This window comes from Episyrphus balteatus, chromosome 2, assembly GCF_945859705.1.
Source record: "Episyrphus balteatus chromosome 2, idEpiBalt1.1, whole genome shotgun sequence".
In the NCBI taxonomy this organism is placed as follows: Eukaryota; Metazoa; Arthropoda; class Insecta; order Diptera; family Syrphidae; genus Episyrphus; species Episyrphus balteatus.
Genome location: NC_079135.1, coordinates 97227968 through 97249520, shown reverse-complemented (window position 1 = coordinate 97249520; position 21553 = coordinate 97227968). Strand labels below are relative to the sequence as shown.

The following is a 21553-nucleotide window of genomic DNA, read 5'->3' as shown; positions in this document are numbered from 1 at the left end:
AAAAAACGCATAGTAATTTTTAATCCGTTCTACATTGAATCAATGGTGAAAAATATATTCATTAATTTTCTAAAAAGTAGTCCTATGCTTAACTTACCGTTTGTCACATCAATTTTTATAAGTGAGATGGCACAGTGGTAAAGCACAAGCTTGTCAACCCAGGTATAGCAGGTTCGATCCCCAGCGGATGCCAGTTTCACTTTTTTTATTTTTTTAATGTGTGAACAACTTTGATTTAATGTGTGAACAACTTTGATTTAATGTGTGAACAACTTTGATTTAAAGTGTGCTACTTTGATTCAATCATTTTCCACTTTAGGCTAAAAATGTAGTGATTTTCCATTGATTCAAAGTGGTTTAGATTGATTTTACGTTGTTTTTTGGCTCAGTGAAGAGAAACATCTACATTTTTAAATTTCTACCCACAACACAAATATAATGCATACAAAATAGCTTTTTTATGTTTTTTTAGAAGACTTACCGCTCAAAAGTTCAAATCGATCACTAAATTCAGGATGCTACAAGTATGAGTCATGCCACCAATCAGAACGAACTATCGATGCATTTTCTGAAAAAGAAAAAGATACCAAAATATTTATTTAATTTTTTTTGCAAATTAATTTTACAGACTAACAATTTACTTAATTGTTTACGAAAAGAGTAGAAAATTCAACAATTTTTTTTTTTAATGTACCCTAAAACTTTCTGTGCAGCAAATTGTGAATTGATAAAACATCCAAAGCAAAAATAATGAACCCTAGACCAAACGAACATATTCTGCATATGTTAAGGTTTGGCTTTAATGGATTTTATGCTACAAAACTGTAATCAATATTTCTTGAGTTAATTTTAAATATGAGTTAATCCAGCACTAAAAAAATGGTTCTTAGACAAAACTACTCCAAACGTACATTTAAAATGGGGAAAAAATGTTCGAGGAAAATATCAAAATTTATATGAATTTTGAAACGATATACCATTTTCACCTGTAAAGCAGCCATAAAATGTGAAAATAAACAAGGAAATGTGCACTTTATCCGTCATTCGCCAAAGAGTAGCTGCACATAATATCACAAACATACACAAATAGATATAATGTGTATATAATGGACTTTTCTAAACCAGATATTTTTATAGATCGATAGCCAATAAAATTTTAGGAAGCTACCGGAAGCACATAGCTACTGCTATCTCAACTAGAAATGTATAAAATTAACATTTAAAAAACGAAATATGCCTGACCAGACCCATCAGGGTCCCGACCGAGTGTTAAATTAACTTAACTTCCATATGACCAATAGGAAAAAGTTGTTTATCTCATAAACGGCTCTAATAATTTTGAACAACGTTTGAACGCTCGAAGTGTCTTGCACTCCAGATTTTTTGATGCAGAAATGTTCCTTGGGGTCTAAATAGTAAGAAAAAAGCTTTTTTGAAATCTTCTATCGAGCTATTCGTTTTTTGCGAGCTTAATTAGTTATGAAAAAACTTACTTTTACGTACTTTTACTCACGTTTTTGTTAATAACTCTGTTAATAGGAACTCAAATAATGGCTCTATTTTTAGAAGAAATATGACTCTTCTTAACTGCGTTTCAATCAAATTGGTGTCATTTTTAGATCTTCAGATATTCGAATCAAAGTCCGTTCATTTTTTCTGCCCTATTCGATTTCACTAATCAAAAAGTTTTTTTTTATAGAAGTCAAGGTATACTTTTCTAATGGTTTTTCGTATGCTGAACTCGAATCCGAAGTCAAAAAAAATTCCATCACATCAAGTTTTTGAGATATTACCGTTAGAAAATCAAAAATACCCTTTTTTAACAGTTTTTGAGGTTATGTCCTTTTGCGTGATAAATTTCTTCTTTTAAAATCCATTTAAATCTTTTTAATATCTCTTTTCCTCTCTGAAAAATCCTAAGTTGAATTCAACATGTTTGGTGCATATTCTCTATGCAAAAAATTTTACGTTCGTTTGGCGTTTCATGGCAAATCTCAAAAATTTTCTTACCTATAAACTTAACAAAAAACTTAAAAAAAAACAATCCTTTTAGATTTTTTTTTGCATTCCATTTTTTTTTTTTTAATAAACTTTGAAAATAAAAAAAACTTTTTATAATACGGCAATAGATTTTTTTTTTTAATTCTTCGCTATAAAAGAAATTGTATAGAATACTTCGTTTGGAGGTCAAAACGCTTTAAATAGGATTTGCGGAAATTTCGTCGAATGACAATTCATCGCATGTCAATTCTATGAATGACCATTCGTCGAATAGCATTTTATCGAAAACAATTCATAGAAAAACAATTAATCGAAAAACTATTCTTCAAATAACAATTCGTCGAATGCCAATATTTATTCATCGAAAACAATTCTTTGAAAAACAATACTTCGGAAACAATTCAGCGAAAAGCAATTATTTATTTATTATATTTTTTATTTATTATATTAAAATGTCTCGAGTCACAGAATTGCATTTTTTGGCTTTTTTTATTGAGTAAAAACTGCTTTAATTTGGTATCAAAAACAACAATTTTATACACTCCATGAATCAAATGGCAAAGAGAATTTCTTAGAAGAGATATTAAGTTAATTTCTTTTGCATTGTCTGTGATAATGGCCATTATCAGCTGTCAAATTAGGATCATAGGCGATTCGACCGAGTAAAAGCTAAGTAAAATCTAAGAATGAAAATAGAATCGCGCTATGGTTCGAAATTATCGATACCGAATTTTGCAATTTCTCACCCGACTCTGGCATATTCACCATCAAAAATCCAAGGGCATCGAAGTTTTCAATTGACAGCTCTTCAGAAATTAATTTTTGTTGCAGTAATTTTTCTGACAATATGAGTGAAAAAAAAAATTGTTTAGTAGGTACACTATGGCGTATACGTACTTTTTTAAAGATTTTTCTTTAATTACATGATTCATTTATGATGCTGGAATTGTGATTACTTTTTTGCAAACGGTGTTCACCATTACATGTGTAATTTTATTTTTAAATCAACAAGTGTCACATAACTTTTTTCTTCTTCATTTTCTAACGCCACAACAAAGGTTGGCAACCCTCATAAAATATTTAAAAGCTTTTCAGTGCAAACATTGTACACACTCACTTTCTCTCTATAAAATTGATGAGGGGATGATTTTTTTGTTCGTTGCTCACAAAAAGTCTAGAATGTTTCTTACGTCATAACCTTGCTTAAGATGAAAAATATTAAACTCTATGACGTCAGATGTTACGGAGAGAGATAACTTTGTTTTTACCTATGTGTGAAGAAGAAATTCTCGCAGCCTAAATTAGAATTAAAGACGATTTTGTTTGTGTATTTTCGTTTTCGTTTTTTTCTGGTTTTTTTTTTGTTTGTGGTTATTTTAACTGGCATTTGCTTTTATTCATGACGTCAACGGAAATCTTGGCACTGGGGCGATGAGAGCAAGTTTTATGCTCCAAAGCACTAACATTGAAACAGACACAAACGCACACACGCTATACAGAAGAAAGAAGAAGATGATGAGCTTGAACAGTACAAAAAAAAAATTGATGTCGTAACAAAATATCCAGGATGAAAGGGTCTGGGCGCCAGGCAGTAATCTCAAAGTTAATTAATCAGAAGCTATTCTAATCCTGGATGATGGATTGATGGGAGTAATGACGTAGCTATGCACTTGATTTTGGAGGGTTGAACCAAGTTTTATTTAAGATTTGAATTGATGCTTTATTTATATGCTATTGTATGTATTTGATGTATTTGTATTTAACAGAATAATGGGGGTACAATTTTGTTGTGATCATATTTTAAATAACAATTTGCTTAGATTGTTTTTTTGTTAAGTATCCACTTAATACCGAAAGATGTTGGGTTTAATATTTTTTCAAAGAGCTTATCTTCAATGATAAGAGAATAAACTTGAAAGAGCCGCTTTGTGGCTTTGTGTATCTATGGTTTTTTTATACAAAAAAAAAATACTTTAAAAACATTTGTTTGACTAGAAAAATCTTAAAGGTAGGGGGATAAATAAAACGCTTAACAATTCATAAGATTTGTGAGTACTGATACTTTTAAAAAGAAAACTACCCATTTTAAGAACTAACTTCCATTTTAAGATCGAATTTTGCATGAATAAAATGGACTAACAAACCTTATTGTCATTTTAATAAAAAAAATGTTACCAAAGAAGCATACTTTCACTTGAAATAATTTCACTTGAAATTTAAAATATTTCAAAAGTATTCAAATTAATGGATTTTCAGAAATCTTTGCATACAAAACAAATGTGATTTGAATTTTTGAATGATAGATTGTATCAACTGCCAATATCAGTAATGCCATTTTATAAAAAAAAAAGTTGTCTTTGCGGTGCCGTGTAATAAGGCCAAGTGAAATAAGGCTAACTTTCAAAAGTTGGCCTTATTTCACTTTCTCAAAATGAAATAAGACCGACTTTTCAAAGTTGGCTTTATTTCACTTTGTTAGAGTAAAACAAGGCCAAATTGGTTTAAATGCGCTTTTAATTTAGTTTAATTTTGGCCTTTGGACACAAATGCGATTTTGGTTGTGCGATTATTCAGTAGAAAAAAAAAAGGATTTCAATGCCTATGAACAGTGAACACACATGATTTCAATTAAAAAGTTCAATTAAAAAGTTTAAGTGAACTCAACTCCATATGCGTTTCGCGCATGCTTTCCGCGATTAAAAATTTAAAAAGTGTCCCGATTTTTTGCGATTGAATAATCGCACGACCAAAATCGCATGTGTACCCCCAGCCTAAAGCGATTTATTTATTTCCCTGGTGCACGCACTGAATGATTTTATAATTAAAATTCTCGAACGATAAAGCAGAACAAAATTGAACTTAAAAGACAATTAATTCGGAGTTTTAAGCCTTAACTACATTGACCTTAAAAGTGAAAAACTACATAAGTGAAAATTTTCAAACTGATTATCTGATGATTTCCCTAAACAGAAAAACTACAAAAAATTATTTGGTGGTTTAAAAAAAAAACAATTTGTATAGGTACTCTTTTTTATAAAAAAAAATGCGCTAGCGAGAAAAAAAAATATTTTCACTTTTGTACTTTCGCAAAAAGTGGCCAATGTAGTTAAGACTTTATAGCAGGGTTGTAAAAAATAATTTTTTTTTAATGCAATTTTTGTTTTACATAAAAAATTTAAAAAAAAATACTTATTGCAACTACAAAATGTTTGCATTAAAAATAAAATGCACGACTGAGGTCGCACGTACTTGCTCTTGCAGTTCAAAGCACTTTTATGTTAGTCTACTTGTAGATTTTAAAAGCTGGCTCTGAATTTAAAAAAAAAATTGATATTGGGAAAGAGCCGACATTTAGGGCATGAAAAAATTTTTTTTTTTTGTTATTTGACTTTTTTGAGAAAAAATAAAAATGCAGTTTTATTTCCACTGCTTTAAATATTACGTTTACAAAGTTTAATCAAAATCGTTAGAGCCGTTTTCGAGAAATTTGCAATATCGTATTTTTTTGTATGGGAGGTATACGTTCTAAACGAGATATAAAAAAACAAAAAAAAACCAACTTTCAGAATTCCATAAAAATCATCTGTACCAAATTTGAAGAAAATCCGTCCACCCGTTTAGGCTGTGGAAATGTGTACAGATGGACGCACAACCGCACAGACGCACGGACGGAATTGCGAGACCCACTTTTTTGGAATTCTCCATCATCGTAATGTTGGTTTTGATTAAAACCTCAATTTTTTTTTTCGACACGAAACCAATACTTGCCCTATTGAGCAAGTAAAAATATTTATTGCATATGAAAAAAATTTGCACCAAAAAATAAAAATTCCTATTTTTTTTTTGCAAATACAAAATTTTCTGCATTGAAAAAAACAAAATTCAATGGAAAATGTGTGCATTAAATATTTTTTGTAAGATTCTTCGAATTTTGACTATTCTGTTTTACATTCGGTTCAATATTATAGTTGAAATAGCTTATGTAAGGCCAAATAGTCAAAATTGTAAGAAATTTGACGAATATTAGGTACCTAGTAGGTACTGCCTACCTACAAAAAAAATATATTTAATGAACACATTTTGCATTGATTTTTTTTTTTCTTCAATGCAGAAAATTTTTATTTGCAATAATTTTTTTTTAATGCAATATATTTTTATTTGCAGTAAATATTTTTTTTGTATGCAAATTTTTTTTTTCAACTCCAATAAACATTTTTTTTTTTAATTTATTTTTATGCATTGTTTTTCAATTGATATTTTTACAACTCTGCTTTACATTGATGAGAGTGATTTGATTTTGAAACAAAACGGGTAAGTTAATTATAACGCAAAGATCAAAAACAAATAAACCGCACAGGTTTGATAGGTGAAAAGTGAAGCGGAAAAAATTTTGCTCACATGAGAATCTATTTAATTTCCACAACTCAAACGCAAAGCGGAAAGAAAATATAAGTATGAGACTTTTGTACAGAAATTTTTTACATAAACTCTTTCGTTTTTTTTTTTTTGTACATTTTGAACTTATTTTAGCAACTATTTTGAAACGAACAACGATTGTTTTTGTAGCCTAAATTTAATTTCTGCTTCTTTAAAATACAGCTTCATTTCTTTTCAAGTTCTTGTAAAAATTAGATGGCGTACGTCCGCACCTTTTCATTTTGAAAAAAATGAAAAATATGAAAAAAATTCGATGTACCAACGCCACCACACCACGACTGCAGAACGTCCGCACTATTTTATTTTGAATGAAAAATTCGGTGCACGACCGCCGCCGCACCACGACTGCAGAACGTCCGCACTATTTGTATGAAAAAAATTCTATTCTCGTACTGTTTAAGTCGTCTTCAATGTTATTTTGGCTTAAGTAACAAATTTCCAGTTCACGCAAACATGACTTGGTGGTCGAGTGGTTAAAGCGTTGGACTTCTAGTTGAAAGTGCTCGGGTTCGAATCTCCTTCTCGTCGGTAGTTTTTTTTTTTTTTATTTTTTCAAAATTCCAAAATTATGTACCTATCATGGTGCGGCGAATTTTTAATACAAAATGAAATAGTGCGGACGTGCTGCAGTCATGCTGCGGCGGTGGTGCGGCAAAAATTCCTGCAAACGGCGGTGGTGCGGCGGTTAAGATTTTTTCTTTAAATTCCATTTTTACTCGGGAGATGAACTAAGTATATAAACATTATTGAAAAATTAAATTTTAAATTTAGGTATATGAGCACTTACGATTATAATTTACGAAATGCCATGGCATTCAAAATAACCGGTTTTAAATGTGGTAGGTAGATGCAATATGTTAATACTGGTTTTTCTTCAAAATGTTGATATACCTAATCATAATAACTTTCTTCGAAGCGTTAATGGTATGAGTCCGTTTATGAATCAGATCTTATTCAAGTATTTCAACAGAATTACATTGCATGTGCAATTTTATTAGCTTAAGGTTGCATGTATGTGTCACTTGCTAAGAACTTAAACCTTAAAATAGAGCAATGAGCAGGAATTTCACAGAAAAGTTACCTCCAACACGTAACTATACTTCTTAAAAATTAATTGAAAGACCTCATCAGAATAGGTTTTACGGTTATCATGTGCTCTTTGCTTTTTTTCCTATATAAAATGTACCTAATTTCTGTATGACAAAGGGGCATGTAATTGCCAATTACGAGCGCCCAACACATTGACCTCTTTGGAAAAAAAAAAAGGTTAAACCTTACAAGTTTTCATCAGATGTTTATTTTTGTTTTCCAATAACAAAAAACAGTATTTTAAGGTTTTAATTAAAATATACAATGGTTGCCATCAAAATATTTCAAATAAACCAAAATACCTATGTTTCTTTAATTAGAAAAAAAAAACCAATTAACTTACTAAGACATTTTAAAACAATAAAATAAAAAACCACACAAAAAGTAAGTCGTGAGTAAGGAAATTGTAATATTCTTCGTGATTTTAATTTCCGCAGCCTTTTTTGTAATTGTGTTACACTTGAACTTTTAGCTTTTATTGATTACAGAATTTTGTAAGGACAAAAGTCATGGATTCAGTCAAAATCTATATCTCTATAGATTTGACCTACATTCAAGAAACTCTCAAAAATTTTATATAGCATTCGCACTTTTATTTAAACTTAACACAAATGATTTAACCTTTTCACAAATATACTTCACCTTTTAGCAAATATATTTAACCTTTTAGCAAATATAATTAAACAAAAAGCAAATCAATTAAACCCAAAAGCAAATATAATTAAACTAAAGCAAACTATTTAAACTTTTAGCAAATCTATTTAAACTAATCGCAAAGTGATTTAACCTTTTCTAGAAAAAGCTTTTGGTATCGAGCTATGAAGAATGGATGAGGATTTTGAAGCTGTCCGTAGCACAAAAATCAACGAAACATCCCAAAAACCACAATAAGACCCTAAAAACAAAATCCCAGCTTACGTAATTTTTTGTTGGGTGGGACATCCGCGTTACTCTCATTATCTCAAGAACGACTTGTTGCACAGAAAACCTGTGCTTTTTAATGTTTTTTATTTCCGAAAAATTATGTTGGAAAAAATTAAAACTAACATACTCCAACTCTTATAGTATAGCTTATTAAGATAAAAAGACACTTTCAAAACATACGCATGAAAAGTTCTAAGTAAGATTAACATGGACCATAACTTTGTTGCAGTTATTGAAGTAAAATTGATAAAAGTAGATCGCCCTAGCAATGTTATTGACATTATTCTACTTATTCCAATACCAGCAAACTAGCTAACGTTGTTAAAAAAATATTTGCACTATCATTTTTCATTTTAAAGGTGAAATAAATGTGTGTTTCGGTTAAATAGATTTGCAAAAAGTTTAAATAGTTTGCTTTAGTTTAATTATATTTGCTTTTGGGTTTAATTGATTTGCTTTTAGTTTAATTATATTTGCTAAAAGGTGAAATATATTTGCTAAAGGGTGAAATATATTTGTTAAAAGGTGAAACTAATTTGTGTTTAGGTTAATTAAAAGTGCGAATGCTATATTAAAAAAAAAAAGACTTGTGTATATCAATAAAATGAAGGAAGAGAAATTCTAATTAAAGCAAATAGTCAAATGTGTTTAAGTTAATACTCAATAAAAAGTAGTTACATGAAATTGAAATGAAATTCAATTCAATGTTCAATTACCTTATATAAAGTTATTTTATAACTAAATTAAAACCTTTAAGAAAAAGTAGGTACTTTAAATAGCATTATAATCCTTGTAACGAAGATGGTTGACACAAACACCTTCTCTTTCCTTTATTTTAATGCTTTACCGCAGGAAGAACCATCTAGGTATTTTTTTTATCCACCTTACGTGGTCGGATCAAAAGAAGTGCATTTAGTTTGTTTCCACAACATTCATCCTCCTGCAGCGATTTAAATGGACTACCAGTTAATGCAATTGTAACACCAGTTGGCACCATCATCATCATGAAGGTGTTCACAGAATGCAACACTGTTGTCGTTTCTTAGTTGTTGTTGTTATTTTATATCCCTTAAATTCATCCCCATTCCAAGAATCGTTTGCATTTAGGGAACATGCGCTTTTAAAATGTCAAAGTTGAAACTCGTTATCTTTTTTTTTTTTTGTTCAAGGAAAATTCAACACGAGTAGGTTGGTATATATGAACATGTACAGTACAGAGGAATTGGTAACACATAACGGCACGTCGTCGTCCTTTTAAGGATTTGTGAATGGCCTCTAAAGAGATGAAAAGATTTAAATGACTTTGGTCATTCGGTAATCCTTTTTCATCAAAACAACATGCACTACCGTTTGAGTGCGGTGAGGACGACCGACGATGATGAAGAAGAAAAGGATTAGAATTTTTTTTCCAACTATTTTTTTTTTTGTTTTTTTTTTTTTAATTCATATAGTTATTTCTATTTGACAGTATTTCACTTTTATTTTTCTATTCATTCGAGTGAATGATGGCCGGAAAAATAGATAGTTATTCCGGTTAGTTATAGAGTCAGTCAGTGATGCTTTATTTATATTGCATATATAGCCTCTTTTGTTTTAGTATTTTTTTTTTTTTTTTTTTTGTTCACACTTTGAATAGGTACGAAAAAAAGGGAGGTTTTTGTGTCTGAGGTTTACCATCAATGTGGTCAGTTAAAAGGGCGGATGTGTTGTGTAGGTAGGTGACTCATTTTTTTTTTTTTTTTTTTTGTACATTTTTAATTTCAATTTGAAAGTTACAAGTTTTACAACATGAAATTTGAAATCATTTTTAATTTAAAACTGTTTTGGGTATTATTAAAAACTTTTATAATTTTGAAATCAACCCAAAAACAAGGGGGAAATGTTGAGATGGATTTCAGAGAGGATTAAGGAGGGTTAGATTGCGTTTTTATTTTAAAAGGGACACAAAAATGCTTGGATTAAAAATAATCAATTAAAGAACTTTTGGAAGCATTTAATATAATTAGATTGCATACTCACTTTAAGACTTGAACGTTCTATATGGAAATTTCTGGGAAAATCTGGGAATCTGAGATACAAGACCACTTGATATTTTGAAATTATCGTTATGTGCTAGGGTGGGTCAAAAAATCATTTTCTCGAATTTCAAATCGTAATAGCGCGAAAAAATTGCGAATAGTGATGACTATGAAGGGTTTAAAAAATAATCAAAATCAGTTTATATCTTCTGCCTCCAGTTTGGCCTTGAAACTTAAAAAAAAAATTGAAAATTGTATTTTTAGAAAAAGAAATTTGAACACCCTTACGCCTATTTTTTTAATATAATAGCTTAAGGTTACTTATATGAGCTAAATATTAAGTAGAAAAAAAAATTTTCAAATTGACTTTTGGCGTTTTGAAATTTGTCGAAATAATGTAAAATTCGTATTCTTTCAATTTTATATTTTTTTTCGGTAAATTATTATTTTTACTAAATAAGAAGTAAAAATGAAGTTGACGCAATCAGTAAAAGTCATGAACTCGCTGAAGATTTAAAAATCTGGCGGTAGTAGTGCATTTGGTGCTTTATGGCGTCAAAAATCATTTGCACGAAAAGTCATGAAATTTAGGACACTGAATTGAATATTAGTATAAGAAATACGAAAAATCTTCAAACTTTTATTTTTTCAAAATGGTGGCTCCAAAATGGCGGACAGAATAAGCGTGAATAGAATTTTCTTTCTCAAAACTGTACATAAGCTAAAAATTTAACTAAATGAATGTCAAAAAGATGTTCGCTCTTGGATTTATGTAGAACTGTTCATATTCAATGAAAAAAAAAAAAATTTTAAGTCAAAACAAAGTTCAAAAAGTACCCAAGTAGTAAAAGAAAATTTTAGACCTTTTTTTATGCTATTTCTTGGATTTTTTTTGTTTAAGTTTGCACTTTTTTTTTTCTCCCTTATTTATTTTCATAAAAACATAGTTGGCTATAATATAACGCCAATAAAATCAATTTTTTATGAACATAAATGTACGTTTTTATTATTGCTTTATTTATAAGAATAAATTTATAAAACCTAGTTTTGACACATATTATTTCTCGAAGAAATTCGGTCTGAAAATAAAAAAAACTATCATAAGCAAGAATAAATTAACAGATTTTAATAATTAATATTTGAGAAACTAATCAACATTTTTTTTTTCTAAAAATTAAAACATTTCTCAAGTTTCTATCGTTATCTATCGACAGAAAAATTACACTAGTTTACAAAAAAAAATAAAAAAATTTTGTACACCAAGTGCCGTTATACATTTCGTATAGATTTGAGCCCAGAAAACTCGAAAATCTTATCTTAAAAAAATATTTATTGATAGGTTTTCGAGATATGATTTTTCAAAGTTTGTTGTCGTTGTTTTTTCCAGGCTACTTTACTTAGTATTCGGGCTATATCTTGAGTAATAAACGACTTATCTGAACAGAAAAGCTGGCGTCTGAAAGCTGAGCTAATAAGAAACAAACACTAGAAAAACTTTTCTGGGTCACTGCAGATGTTTAAGTGCAATGTATTATCTAAAACATTTAAAAAAAAATCGAGTTTTTAAAAGGAAATTTCTGCAAAAAAAAAAACTTTATTACTAAAAGAAAAAATCAAAATTTTTCGAATCCTCATAGTTTTAAATTTTGTATGTATAGTAAAATGGTTCAAAAAGACCAAAAGCAGTAGATTTTGAAAGTCCATATTTTATCCAATTTTAGCCGTATTAAATTTTTGTGACCATTATGTTGAAAGATAAAGTAGCTTCTTTTCTCCTTTACATGTTCAATATCTGTAAATGCTCAAATAATAAAAATAGTCCACTTAGTAAAAACATCAAAAATATCGTTTTTTTTCTATTTATGAATAGTTTTTCTTAAGTTTTTTACAATATAGCTATGTATTTCAATTTTAAATTTTCGATAGGCAATTTAATTTATCTATAAAAAATTACTTAATAAAAATTTTCAAATTCGGCTTGCTTTTCAAGTTATAGACAAAAACTCAAAAAGTAACAGAAAAATTCGAAAATATTGATCGTCACAAAAATGGTTATATCTTTATAATTTATCCATGGATTTTGAAGAAATTTATCTTTTATATCTTTGCCAGAAAGTGTACTATACATACAAAATTTAAAACTATGAGTATTCGAAAGATTTTGATATTTTCTTTCAGTAATAAAGTTTTTTTTGCAGAAATTTTCTTTAAAAACTTTTAATACATTGCACTTAAACATCTGGAGTGACCCAAAAAAAATGTTCTAGTGTTTGTTTCTTATTAACTCAGCTTTCAGACGCCAGATAAGTCGTTTATTACTCAAGATATAGCCCGAATACTAAGTAAACTGGAAAAAACAAAGCTAAAAACTTTGAAAAATAATATCTCGAAAATGTATCCATCGTAATTTTTTTTTAAGTGATTTCCGAGTCCCTAAGGCCAAAGTACGTAAGAAAAAAAATAGTGGGATTGAGTGTCCATTTTGGTTGTAAACCAGTGTTATCATTAACATGAATAAAGGTACATATCGTCGTTCTCATAAGGAAACCTCGTAACTCCACTTTTTTTTTTCAAAAATGACTTTTGAATGCCATTCTTTAGAAAATATATCAGCGGAGCAACTCAGAAAATTTGAGCTCATTCCGAAAACTCTCAATAAACTTTAATTAAAATTTTGCGCGTTTCTTCCCAACTACTCTGTTACGAGGTTTCCTTATGAGACCGACGATATATCAAATTAAGCGCTTTTTAAAATTATCGAATTTGCATATAGAACGTTCCTGTAGAACGATTAGTTTTTCTTACATTATACCCACGAATCATCCCTAAAATTTTCCTCATCTTCATTCGAATTTTCCTTGTATATGAACTACTCTACCCCACCCACATGATTTGCTTTACCTAATACTCAATACAATTCAATTTTAAAGTTCAAGTGACCTCAACTCCAAAGCGTTTCGCCCAAGTATAATACTCGTTATAATACTCAATACTTCAATTTAAATTGAAAGAAAGCTTTCTCATAAGTCCTGTACTGACACCATTATTTTCCGTACCACCAAGCAACTAGAAATGAATTTCCATAACAATTTATTGAATATTACTTTCCACTTGCATTACGATATTGCTATCAATAAGCACGTCCATCATTAGAAATGCATTAGCCTACAGAACTATAAATGAAACACAAGTACCTACAATTGATCAATTTCTATTTAAAAAAAAAAAAAATAAACAAGAATTGAAAGCACTTAAATAGATTGATGTTTTTTTATATGAAAATTGTTGTTTGAATGCTCTTTTTATCAAATATTAAGTGCACTTTGCGCTACCGTCGTCGTTTTCCCATCGTTTATTTTATGCGACACATTAATTTATTTATTTTATCATAAATATTACTTCAGTTCGATTTTTTTTTCGACAATAATGACATATGATGACGTATGGGGTGTTCACTGTTCAATTTGAAGTGACACACACTTCAGTGAACTTAGTGTCAAAAAATATAGACTACTCGTATCTACATAAAATCTGAACGTTTCGGTTATCATATAACGGTTTTTTTTATTGAGTACCTCATTGAAACAGTGATAAGATCAAAGTATATAATTTTTTTTCAAGCGTCAGAACTACGATATATGAGCAATCATTAGGTGGTATTATTAACGATAAGGATATATAAATCGTTTTATCTTAACTCAGTAAATAGTCTAGAGAGTAGCGTTGCAAACGATTTTTATTATTTTACAATGGGAGATTATTTGTATCATTGATTTATGACATTCTATATTATGTAAGTTAATTTAGTTCAGCAGTGGGATATCTGAGAATATTAACGATAATTATTTATTGACATTAAAAAAAAAAAAACCTATAGACCATTTTATTAACGAAAAAAGGGAACTTTTTTTTAAATAAAAATACAATTTGTTGTGTATAGTATCAGGGTTACCTACCTGAAAAAAATTCCTACGAAAGTATTTTTCATCAAAAAAAAAAAAAAATGCATTTCATATCGTATTTGACAAAAAATAAAAACATTTGTTGTCTGTAAAGTCGGTTAACGGACGATAATTTTAAGTAATAACGTCAAAAGAAAACAGATTGTGTGCTTTAGGTAAAAATTTGTTTTAGAAATTTTTTGTAAGCAAGTAAAAAATTTAAAAAGAAGGATGAAGTATGGAGTCTTGGAATTCGAACTTCGTTTCCAATTCGTTCAACAGATTCGCATTAAAAACCAAAAAACGGTCTCTATCAAGCATACAAAATAAAGAAGCACACTTTAAACAATTTTTAAAGCTAGGTCTTACATAAAAATAAATTTCAAATATAAAAATAAATTTTTAATTTTTACCCATTTTTGACTAAAGCAAAAAATCACATTTTTATAAAGATTTTACAGGTGCAGGTTTTCCTAAATAGCATAAAATCTATGAGTTTTCTGGCAAATTTGTTAGGCACTTTTTTGTTCATTATTATTTTCTTCAGCAGAATAAATTTATAAAACACTATGTTTATAACACATTTATCGAAGAAAATCGGGCCCAAAGTCAAAAATTATCATGGGTAAGAAAAAAATAATTACAATTAAAAATTAATATCTGAGCAACTAAAAAAGATTTTTCCATTTTTTAAAATCATGTACAAAGAATAGCATTTCTTCTAAAAATCAAGACGTTTATGAAATTTTTATCATGAGTATTAACGGAGTAATTAACATTAACATGAGTAAAGGCATACCAAAGTAAGCGTTTTCTTAAATCATCGCTAAAGGGTATCAACTTTGCAGATAGAGAGTTACTGTAGAACAATTTTTTCTTAGAATATACCCAAGAATCATCCCTCAAAGTCTTCTTATCTCATCCCGGGACACCCTGTATTTGCATTATTAGTAATAAAAAAATTATAATCTGAGTTTTTTCTCCCGTTATCAAATAATATTGTGTATTGGGCATTTAAAAATATTTTTTTCAAAAAAAAAAAAAAAAAATCAAGAAAAAAATTTTTTTCTCCTAAAAATTTTGTTTTTGTAACAAAAACAACTGATTTTAGTAATTTGTGTGTTATAAAATAAAAAAATAATTTTGGCCGCTTAGATTGTTGAAATACCTCTATGTACGCCTGCGTTTGAATGCAAGATTTTCCTTGCATTCCCTAAAATTATCTGGCAACACTTGTACCTACAATTTTTCGGCAAATGAAAAAATCTTAAATTTATATGACATTTTTTTTGTAAAGTAACCTCAGTTACTATTATGTAGAAAATAATTTTTGTTTAAAACCTACCGCTTGTGAAATGACCCCTTGTAATGGGACAAGCGCACAGAGGAAACTTCAGGACTTTTCACAGATTGTAAACTACGCTTACACCAAGCTTCATACCAAAAATCATCCTGTTACAATTTTTCCCTTTCTTTGACAATTTTTTGTCTATTCTTACTGGGCTATTCAATGTTGTTTCGATTTAAAAAAAAATATCTTGAACTAAAATTTTCCTTCTTCATTATTTTGACATATATTATTACGACAAAAAAATTGTTGCATTCTTTTCATTTGTTGATGATAAATTCATGTTTTCCTTGCGAACATGCAAATTGAAATACATAATTAAATAGCATGATTATAGTTCTTGTGAAATTTCTTCCAATTCAAAACAAAACTTAACACTTTCAAAAACGAATAATTTATTCGTATAATTTGTGTTACCCATTTGCAGAACGAATCTCATCTATCAACAAATAATAATTTCACACTTGGTCAGTGGTCTAGTCACTCATCAAATAAAATTATTTCAGCCATAGGAATTCATAAAAAATTGGCTTCTAAAAAACATTTTTTTAAATTTTTTCATTTTGATTTTGCATTTCTCGGTTGATAGAAAAATATATTTATAGTACAGGAAAGTTAGTAAAAAAACAGGCATTTTGTGGAACGAAATACAGGACGGCTGAATTTTTCAAATCTGAAAAAGGGGTATTAGAAAAGCTTAAGTCCTGGTTTTCGGGACGCCACCCCCCTGGCGAAATCCGCCATTTTGGAAAACGCGAATCACTCTATATCTCCAAAACTATGAGTCCTATAGAAATGGTTGTCAGACCAAAGTTCTTGGAAATTTAATTATCTTTTTCTTTGTAGTACATTATTTTTCTCAGCGGGCAATAGTTTTGAGGTTATGTTGTTTTAATTTATTTTTTTTCGGTTTTCTTAAGATTATAACAATCCCGGTATCAGTTACATAATTTTTTAAACAGTAAAAGTTATAGACCATCAAATTTCCAATAATTTGGTATATTTTTGAAAGTCATGCGATGTATAAATCGAAAGTTATTGATCTGAAAACTATAATATTAGTGCAGGAAAGTTAGTAAAAAAAACAGGCATTTTGTGGAACGATGTACAGGACGGCTGATTTTTTCAAATCTGAAAGAAGGATAGTAAAAAAACGAAAGTCCTGGTTTTCGGGTCGCCAACCACCTGGTGAAATCCGCCATTTTGAAAAACGATAATTGGTCTATATCTACTACACTATTGGCTTGACCGAATAAGTTACTGAACCAAAATTGTAGGTAAAATAAATATCTTTTCTTGTGCATGCACTGTTTTTCAGCGAGGATATCACTTTTTAGGTTATGTTGTTTAATTTTTTATTTTTTTCTGTTTTTTTTTTTCTTTAATTTTTCTCAGTAGAAGATAGAAACAGATAGAAACATAATTTTTTAAGCATCATAAAAGTATGATGTTTGACTTAAAACAAAATATGTGTACCTCAATATTGTAAGTTTTACCATTACCCACCTTAATAACTCCCCCTCATATCATATTTTTCTTAATTTTACATTAGGTACCGGATTTAGCCTTTTTTTCATACCTTATGCAAAAACATATTAGTATATTTTTTGAAAATATTGAGAGGGATTGTTCTTTAAGTTCCGTATCTTTGGTTTGAAAAGTCATATAATCTTCAAAAGTATCCCAAATTAATGTAAATTTGATGTTCTACAACTTTAATGATGCTACAAAATTATGTTTCTATCATAGAGACTGAGAAAAATTAAAAAAACAGAAAAAATAAAAAATAAAACAACATAACCTAAAAAAATAAAAAATAAAACAACATAACCTAAAAAGTGTTGTCCCCGCCGAAAAACAGTGCATGCACAAGAAAAGATATTTATATTACCTACAATTTTGGTTCAGTAACTTATTCGATCAAGCCAATAGTTTGGGAGATATAGACCAATTCGCGTTTAAAAAATGGCGGATTTTGCCAGGGGGTTGGTGTCCCGAAAACCAGGACTTAAGCTTTTCTAATACCCTTCTTTCAGATTTGAAAAAATCAGCCTCCCTTTAATTCGTTCCACAAAATGCCTGATTTCTTTACTAACTTTCCTGCACTAATATTATAGTTTTCAGATCAATAACTTTCGATTTATACATCGCATGACTTTCAAAAATATACCAAATTATTGGAAATTTGATGGTCTATAACTTTTACTGTTTAAAAAATTATGTAACTGATACCGGGATTGTTATAATCTTAAGAAAACCGAAAAAAAATAAATTAAAACAACATAACCTCAAAACTATTGCCCGCTGAGAAAAATAATGTACTACAAAGAAAAAGATAATTAAATTTCCAAGAACTTTGGTCTGACAACCATTTCTATAGGACTCATAGTTTTGGAGATATAGAGTGATTCGCGTTTTCCAAAATGGCGGATTTCGCCAGGGGGGTGGCGTCCCGAAAACCAGGACTTAAGCTTTTCTAATACCCCTTTTTCAGATTTGAAAAATTTAGCCGTCCTGTATTTCGTTCCACGAAAAAGTCTATCTTTCCTGTACTATTATATTTTATTGCTTTTTTTGTTTTGAATAATAAAATCTTTTTATTTATTTGCGCATCCATTTTTTTAGTTCAAAAATGATAAACACATTTTGTTTATTTCTTGAAAAAATATGTATTGTTTTTGAAAAACAATATTTTTTACAACTGCAGTACCATTGTTTTGGTCTTTTTTAAATAGAAATTTAACTTTAATTTCATTATATTTTTTAATTGTTTATATAAGTAGAATATAAACATAAGGTATCTCTTTTTATCACTTTAAACTGAAAATAACATTTTAGAAAATCTGTTTATCAGATGATTTTGAATGGGTGTGAAATTTTAAATGCATACCTGATAAATGTTTATAAAAATAATAAACAAAAAAAAATATGTCAGTCCAATTTGGTGAATTTTGACGTCATTTAAAAGCATCATTGCGGGTTGTCATGAGTTTTACTTTTTTTATTTCAAACAAAATCTAGTGCCAATTTAATCTTGCAATTGAATTTCGTTTACATTTCATTGAAAATGTCATTGAGCAGATTGAGAAAAAAAAACACAGATGACTACGTGTATAATGCATATAAAAAACTTATGCAATTCATCATCGTTATAGAGCCCAGCAGTTGCATGTTAAAACCAACTTGCGTGTGTCGTTGTGCATCTCAAATTGAATCAATTTATGTAGCTTATTCAAGAAAAAAAAAAAAAAGTAAACAAACCATCACGTCCTACATAAATAAATAATGCACTGTGCACAAATGGGAAATATAAAATACAAATTTATTCTTAAAAGTTTAATAAGATTTTTTTTTAATCTTTTTGGTTCTGCATTTATTTTATTGAAATTTGAAAGTTTGCGAAAAAATGTTCTGAAGCATTTTTAAAGTTCAAATAAAGTTTTTCTTCTTACTCTTACTCTTACTCTTACTCTTACTCTTACTCTTACTCTTACTCTTACTCTTACTCTTACTCTTACTCTTACTCTTACTCTTACTCTTACTCTTACTCTTACTCTTACTCTTACTCTTACTCTTACTCTTACTCTTACTCTTACTCTTACTCTTACTCTTACTCTTACTCTTACTCTTACTCTTACTCTTACTCTTACTCTTACTCTTACTCTTACTCTTACTCTTACTCTTACTCTTACTCTTACTCTTACTCTTACTCTTACTCTTACTCTTACTCTTACTCTTACTCTTACTCTTACTCTTACTCTTACTCTTACTCTTACTCTTACTCTTACTCTTACTCTTACTCTTACTCTTACTCTTACTCTTACTCTTACTCTTACTCTTACTCTTACTCTTACTCTTACTCTTACTCTTACTCTTACTCTTACTCTTACTCTTACTCTTACTCTTACTCTTACTCTTACTCTTACTCTTACTCTTACTCTTACTCTTACTCTTACTCTTACTCTTACTCTTACTCTTACTCTTACTCTTACTCTTACTCTTACTCTTACTCTTACTCTTACTCTTACTCTTACTCTTACTCTTACTCTTACTCTTACTCTTACTCTTACTCTTACTCTTACTCTTACTCTTACTCTTACTCTTACTCTTACTCTTAAACCTTCTATAATATTTCTCTCAGTGTTGTAAACACAAAAGTAGTATTCCACAAAAACTTAAGCTCAAAGTCTTTAAAGATAAATTGCCTGCACGTTCCGGGCCCATTTCTAAATTTTCATTAAATCATAAGATCAATTTAATTTGCAAGGTAAAAACACGTCACAACAATAGACTAGCTTCTTCTTCCTATATTGCTATAATTTCCTCTATTTTGAAAAAAAGAAAAAAAAACTACAAAATTGGTCCCATAAGAATTTTTCTGAATTTTTCTTCTAAGAAAGAAGAAATAATGACAATTCATTTGACGTCATAAGAAAAAATATAATAGAAGTAGGTCGAAATAATTCGTCGTTATTTTTAAAAATACCAAAAAGACAAGGTGACAAAAATGGACGTGGTAGTGCGGTGGTGTGGTGGCGGGAAAAATGCGCTTTGATGAAAATTATGACAGAGTTGATTTTGCAACACAACACAATGACGCAGCTTAAGAGTTGAAGGTTTCCATATAGGTTGCAGGATATTTATCCATTTTTGGCAGAAATCCAACTTGGGAACATCGACCAAAAATAAATTTTAAAGCAAAAATGTTTTTTTTTTTTTTGTTGTGTTGTCATTTCACGTGAAGTGGGCATACATACTTGTTGTATTTTTTTGTGTGTCCTTTTGTGATTATGCTTTTTTTAAATAAGGTAAAATGATGTATGGAGGTAGGCTTGAAAGAGGCATATTTTTTGTTCGTTTTTTTTCGTTTTTTTCTAAAAATAGCTCAATTGATGTGAATAAACTCAGATACGAAGAGAAAGTCAACACATAATATGTTCCCCCAATAATGCTACATAGAGGATTTTTAAGACTTGAGAGTCGTGAACATCTATTTTTAAACCAAACATTTTGATTTTATTTACACACATACATTCTATATACACACACAAACATAGACAGAGACTGATGAAGTTCAGGACTCTATGACGCAGAAAATAGAAGAAAACAAATAAAAAAATTGATGGCAAAATAGACGATAAATTGATGAGAGCGATACAAATATGCTCGATGATTGTGGATAAAGTGTTCTTCAGACAGAAATTAATCGATAATGTTTTTTTTTACAGACTTGACATATTTATGTTGTTATACACAGAGGCAGTAAATAGATCGGCTTTATGTGTCAAAATGACATTTAGCTTTTAAACTAAAAAAATAATTACAGTTATTGATTATGAAGAATTATAATCTGTGGAAGTTTTTAAGTAGTTTTGTTACCGACTAATGAAAAAATGATTTTTATTCCATCAAAACAAACTTTAAGGTCATACAGCTTGCCAAAATTATGATAAATCAAAATTGTACAAACGAATAAGACCACGAATTAGAACACTTTGGTTCAAAAAAATTTAGGGTCGCAGTTCTGGCTCTTTACAGAGCTGAGGCATAAACATTTTCGCTTATAGTCCAGTGCCTTTATGATGTTCATATATGGGCGACCCAGCAGTTTCTACCACCCATAATTTTTTTTTGCTCATTCGATAGAGCATTGGCTGAATATCATTACTCTGATTTTTCGAACTCGCGAAATTCACTTCGGCCGCCATCTTGGATTCTAGTTTTTGTTGAATATCTCGATTTCTATTTATCCTACATAAAAGTTGTATATACAAAAACGTAGGCAATTAAATTTC

At 29.3% G+C, this 21553-nt stretch overlaps 1 protein-coding gene across 1 annotated transcript in view; it reads right to left on the bottom strand.

The window, feature by feature from the left end:
* The window catches only part of LOC129912457 (protein retinal degeneration B), an 88996-nt gene extending 88427 nt beyond the window's left edge, over positions 1-569 (bottom strand). The window contains exon 1 of the mRNA XM_055990697.1: positions 482-569. The gene's annotated coding sequence lies outside the window, so the exon portion shown is untranslated. The remainder of the gene's footprint in view (positions 1-481) is intronic.
* Between the last annotated feature and the right edge of the window lie 20984 nt (positions 570-21553).